The following is a 7,140-nucleotide window of genomic DNA, read 5'->3' on the forward strand; positions in this document are numbered from 1 at the left end:
GCTCAATATTCAAGTTTGAACTTGTAAACCCGCCCGACACCGCAGGTATTTCATCTGAACCACATCAACCACAATTAGTTAATGTCATCTTATTTGAATTCGAAAACCCGCTCAAAAATATTTGAATTTGAAAACCTGCTAAAAAAATATTGAAATTTGAAGTTTGAGCTTGTAAACTGACATTCCCATGTTTCATTTGAACGACATCACATTTCAGGCGTTTTGGACGTTGGTTTGTGAAGGGAAATGATGCAGTGTTGAAATTGGAGTGGCACACCAGCATAGATTCGACAACGAACACATTTATTCCTATAAACCATTTTGCATCATGTTTAAAGGGAGTAGGGGAGAGATTCCTATTGTTGTGCATGGACCAGTAATTGATATAGTACTGGTCCCACCAAACCACCTTAAATTGAGACTTTTGAAACCAATATTTAAACAAAAATAAATAACATTAAGTATAAATAAGTATTAATTTATGTCCAAAATTTCCCCATACATTGATTGAGCCCACAACTGTCCATAAATAGTATCTTACTACTTAAGAGTGCAAACCATATTGACCCAACTAGAAAAAAGCTAAAACCATAAATGCTTCCAAAATGGACTATTCCATAAGTACAAAGTAGCAGTCACTTCAACCCCCACTCATTAGAACTGAAGCTTTGTATCCCAAATAAATATCCCTACTTGCACATAATAAAAGGGAATGTATGTCAGCCACAACTGCTGTGTTGTTCAACAACTAAACCCCCTATGTTCAATAAATTACACCCAACCCAATAACATTTAAACCCACTTTGTTCAATAAATGACACCCAAACCCAATAACTGTAATAAATGATACCCAACTCACTCTATTTCTCATTAAAACAGATCAAAGCACATGGATCAACAAATAACCAATTCCCAACCATTAGATCACATCAAATTAAATCTAGACCACACATTCAAAATGAAGCCATTGCAATCCATGTGCATCCATGTCCACCAATTAAATTCAAGTGCCAAAAACTATAAAACAAGTCCACCCATTGTTTAAGTTTCATCTTATGCTTTCAAACTATTCAGCAAACTTGAAGACAACATCACAAAATAATTGCCAATATATCCACGTTAGTTATATCAATTACAACTCATTCTTCTTATAGTTCTGTTTTCATTGTTTTCATTTATCAGAGTTCTTACATGATCTGTCTGGCCATAACTGCTAAAAGGATAGCTGGATGGTTTCACAAACAGCCATTGAATAAAAAGTAGGTTCTAAATATAGCTATTTAGAAAGTTAAAACCATTCCTTAAAATAAAAAAAAATGAATGCCTTCAACATAATTTTTTTAGTTCAATTTTCTAAAACTTTTTATGACTGATACTAAAAATTGGAAACCATATAACCACACAACTACTTTTGATAGAGTTTTTGTAGAGTTTCTTATTTCAAACTCTATTTTCTCCATTCAATGAGATAAATGTTTTAAAAACCTAAGATCTTTTCTCACACGTCTTCAGTTAAGTTTTCTTTGTCCAATAAGGGAATCTTGATTTACGTGAAAGTCTATCGTAATGGGAATGAACGAAATTCTGAATGAAAGCATCACCGAGATCTCTCACGGATTTCAAGCTGCCCAGTCTTACTGTGATTATGACAGGCATTGCACTCTTCTGGAGCATATGACCATATTTTGTTTGAGTTTCCAAACTAATTACTATGCCTAGAATGGTTGCCATGGACTGCAATGGAGAAGTTCCTATACTGAGACATTTTTGGCAAGGCCAAACAACAAAAAAATGGAAAATGATATTTGAAACAAAACATATGTGCACATTTCACTTGCTTATGCCTTAGCTAAAACATTGTGAGTTTTTAGTATTTTTGCAGATGGAAGTATACCAACAAGAAAACTGATGGCAATGGAATGTAAGCCTATGGACTACTACCAACCTTAATTTAAAACAATAGGTTTTTATTAAAAATTCTAATGAAATGTCAAAATTATTGATCTCTCATACTCTTAAAAAAACAATCACCACACAGATGATCTTACCAAGAGAGTAATTCTAAGCCTAAAGCACATCACAACAGATATAACCTTAAAAGAAGAGTAATTCTATGCCTAAAGGCCAACTAAAAAGCATCAACTATCAAGATACCTTCTACAGCTTGGGTGAGTTTACCAATTCTACAGGAACACTATCTGATACCTTTTACAACATGGATGAGTTTATCAATTCTAGTTAAACACTATCCATCTAGCTAAGCAGCATTGAACACTATGAGAGTGGTCTGTAAAATTTCTAATTGAACGCTATGAGAGTGGTCTGTAAACTGTCTAATTTGAATAGATGGTAGATCTGATGGTCCAAAATCCATACACCACTGACAGCAGCATTCAATGCTGTGTAATTGAGTGGATAGTGTTCACTATCAACAATATACAATAATGCATCAAAATAGACAATATTTGGATCCATTTATAAATTAGATACTGACAACTTGAATTTATAGCAATAATGCATTAAATTTAGACAGTACTTTGGGTGCATTTATAACTAGAAACATGCAACTTGGATATACATGGTTGTATGCTAGTTCCTACCCTTACATTAAGGAAGAAGTCATGGAAATGGATCCTTATAAGACAAGCTGCTATAAGGGAATTCTGAGCAAAAACCTTGGAAACTAATTGTTGAATGATGCCTTCAACTGCACTGCAACTTCTATCATAGAATCCTACTTGAAGCCCACTAGCAGATATCCATATTAAAGTTGCTAAACTGATGAACAGGCATGCAATGACTTAATTTCCTTGTTGTTAGGAAAAGAAAACTCCAGCAATGTGATCATCAGGTGATCTAACTTATACTTATGGATCAACCACTTAAAATATTGTGGATACAATGTGGTAGTTTAAAAGATATTGTTTTGTATAATGTTGAAAGTGACAATAAGTCCATTCCAAGGCTAATCACAGCTACAAGTTGTTCCCAACATAGAATTTATGCCTAGCCTTACTGTGATTATGACAGGCATAACACTATTCTGGAGCATATGACCATATTTTTTTTGAGTTTCCAAACTAATTACTATGCCTCCAATGGTGGCCATGGACTGCAGTGGAGAAGTTGCCATACTGAAACATTTTTGGCAATGCCAAACAACAAAAAAATGGAAAATGATATTTGAAACAAAATATATGTGCACATTTCACTTGCTTATGCCTTAGCTAAAACATTGTGAGTTTTCAGTATTTTTGCATATGGAAAGCATACCAACAAGAAAACTGAAGGCAATGGAATGTAAGCCTATGGACTACTACCAACCTTAATTTAAAACAATAGGTTTTTATTAAAAATGCTAATGAAATGTCCAATTCTTGATCTATCATACTCTTAAAAAAACAATCACCACATAGATGATCTTATAGCAGCAATGCATTAAATTTAGACAGTACTTTGGGTGCATTTATAACTAGAAACATGCAACTTGGATATACATGGTTGTATGCTAGTTCCTATCCTTACATTAATGAAACGATCATGAAAATGCATCCTTATAAGCCCAGCTGGTATAAGGGAATTCTGAGCAAAAGCCTTGGAAACTGATTACTGAATAATGCCTTCAACTACACTACAACTTCTATCATAGAATCCTACTTGAAGCCCACTAGCAGATATCCATATAAAAGTTGCTAAACTGATGAATAGCCATGCAATTGAGAGACTACGAAGTAATTTGCAATGAGAGACTACAAAGTAATGCAATTCAATTTCCTGTGACATACATGTTGATAATTTCCTGTAATAAAGCAGAAGTATTTTTGCCTTGTAGCAAAGCATAATTTACAAATATTCTAATGTCTAAATGCATGCAATGATTTTAAAGGTTTTTGCATCTATGGAAAAAGGAATTTATATTGCTCGTACAAGGAGAAGTGGCAGGAGAGTGATAAGGGGTGCGCAGCTGCGATGCACATCGTCTGATGAGGACAGGACAATTGATGTCAATGCCAACAATGCACCACCGAATATTGTTGAGGATGACCATGTGACGGCAGTTGATGTTAACACACCATCAGCCACATAACCACCATCAACAACAGTCCAAGGGGCAAGTTCAACTAAAAAGATCAGTGCTATAACAGGATGGAGGATGGACAAAAGAACAAATGTTAGTTGCAATTGACAACATAGATTTTAATGGATACTCAGTTCGAGCATCAGCAAAAAACATGGTATTCCTCCCTCATCAATACATTATTGGATAAATGGACTGACTCATACAAAATGTAGAGGGCCTCTTAAAGTGATGACTGAGAAGGAGGAGGCCAAGGTGGTTGAGTGGTGTAAAGAGATGGCCCAATTGGGACATGGGCTAGAGTTGATACAACTCAAATCAACAGTTGCTCATATCTGTCAAGGAAGGCCAAACCCATTCAAAGATGGGTTTCCTGGTAAATCATGGTGGTTTGGGTTTAAAAAAAGGCATCCACAACTTGTATTGCGTACTGCTGAGGGCCTTGACAGAGACAGAGCATTAAATTTGGACCTTGCAGTCGTGCAAAGTTTTATGACACACTTTCTAGTGCTTAAGATAAACATTCTTATGGAGCAGACCATATATGGAACTGTGATGAAACAGTTTTACAGGCAGGGAGGAATTGTGGCATGCGGGTAATTGCTAAGAGAGGGAGCCGAAATGTGCCAAATATTTTGCCTAAGAGTAGGGAGTGGATAACTATTTTATGTTGTGTCAATGCAATTGGCACTTCAAACCCAAGATTTTATCTATTCAAAGGTAAAAATTAATTGAAAAACTATATACAGAACTATGAACCAGGTGCACGCATGGCTGCACATCCCCATGCATGGATGACTAAAGAAATGTTTCTAAATTGGCTTTTTCACTTTGCTGCATCGGCACCAAGTGGCGTATCACCTAATAATGGACACCTATTGATATTAAATGGCAATGGGAGCCACATCGATGTAGAAACAATTGAGGAAGAAAACTATTTAGGCATCGACCTATTGAAATTTCCCACTCATACCACTCACAGATTGAAACCCCTTGATCTTAGTGTGTTTGGCCTTTCAAGAACTATTTCAGGTCAGAGCGCACTACATGGATGGCAAAGAATCCAGGGGTTGAGTTTAGAAGGTTCGAGCTAGCAGAGCTTGCAAGTAAAGCTTTTAAAAGGGCTTTAACACCATCAAATATCAAGGCTGGCTTTAGGAGGACAGGAATCTGGCCACTGAACTATGATGCTCTTATGCATGATACTGGTTGTAGCCAAGTGTTTCATGTGGATGGTCAGGAAGAAGGGAATGCCCAAACAGGTGTTGAAGTGCAAGAAGTAGATGACCAAGATGATGTTGCTGCAGCTGGTAATATGATTTCCCTATCTCAAGGACACTTATATGCTGAAGATGATGAAACTATATGTGCAACACAATATAAAAATGAACGAATTCGTAGTAACATGGAGATTGTTCCACCAACTCAAGAACATGAAACTCCTGTTGCTGATATTGTTAATGACATTGTTGAACATGCAGTTGACAATGACCAATTGACATTGCCAGGCCAAGTAACCCCACCTTCATGGCTAGCAGAAGCAATGATCAATATGAATGCACATAGTGTCTTAGCAACCAATGAAGAAAGCATGAACATGCCCTCACAACCAGCAGAATTGAACAATGAAATTATTCATTTTTTTTGTGGACAATAGATCAATGGAAGAAGATGAAGGAAATAATGAGGCATCAAATGAAGATAATGATATAGTTCAATCAATTCCAACAAATACTGAAAGGGAAGTACCAAGCAATGACATGCAGGTGGGAGGGGTGGAGAAGACACTTGGCCAGTTCCTAAATCTACCAGTAGAGAGAGTATCAATGAAAAAAAAGCAAGGTGCACTGGGTAGTGTTTGTCTGGGGTGAAGCTCACAGTTACTCACCTTAGAGGATTATATAAACCTGCTAGTTGAGTCTGGAAAAAAAAAGAAATTTGAAATGCAAGAATTAAAACAGAAAAAGAAGGCAGCAAGGATTATTGCAGCGCAACGTCGAGCAGATGAAAGGATTGAAAGAGATAAAGCAAGGCAAGTTAAGGACCAACAAAAACAAATGGAAAGATAGGAAAAGGAAAAATGAAAGGCACAACAAATGCTTGAAAAGGAACAAGTGGTGATCAATGATACAAGAATAGCTGATGAAACCAGGATTATTTCAAACTCATTGGACTCCATTGCAGATAATACACCATTACTCCAAGATTTCATAAACATTCAAGTGCCTCACTATCAAACTGAGGGTTTACCCACTTGCCTTGTTCTTACCAAAGTTGGTGTCAATTCTCTGTATGCTCATTACACACCTCCACTTAATGCAGGGGTCAGTAGTGCAAATGTGAAGTATGGGTACTCAATACCTCCATGGTTGGAAGCCGCAAATTGGAATCAATCATATGGCAACAATCAACCGTTTCCTAATCAAACCTTGACTTGTAGGCCAACCTACCTAGCTCAAGAAGGTAACTCGAGGAGTTTTGGCACTCAATATTCTCAGGGCCATAAAGAATAGGGGTGTCATATGTTTTTGGTTCTAACCACATTATGATGTGGATTTTCGATGGATTGTACCTTTTTCTTGTCACAGAAACATTTTGGGTTACAACCTAGGTTATTTTATTTCATAATGTGTGCAACATTGTAGCCAAAATCCATTTTAGAGGGAACATCTATAGTCTATTATAATGTAGAAATCTTATAAGATTCTTAGGGTCATAAAGAATAGATTTTAAGAATTCTCATTGAATTACACATACTTTCAGGGTAGGCAATGTATCGTTAAATTCACTAAACCTCTGATATTTTGAATGTCCTGCATGCAATTACCAATTTAATGAAATTAAATGAATCAGTCATGAGAACTGAGGTATATATTATATACATTGTATAAAACAACTTTTCAATTTGACTAGCCTTTCTGACCAATGCTCTTTTTATTAGCAATCTATATTGAAATCTTCCACAAATAAGTAGATTCAAGAAATGGATCTTTCACTACTACAGGATAGAATATAGTTAGAAACTTAAAGGTGAAATATCATTCCATTTGTTTTCTCTACCA

Source organism: Pinus tabuliformis, chromosome 6 (genome assembly GCF_031772625.1).
Source record: "Pinus tabuliformis cultivar Carrire ecotype Pingquan chromosome 6, CPIR1, whole genome shotgun sequence".
Taxonomy (NCBI): Eukaryota; Viridiplantae; Streptophyta; class Pinopsida; order Pinales; family Pinaceae; genus Pinus; species Pinus tabuliformis.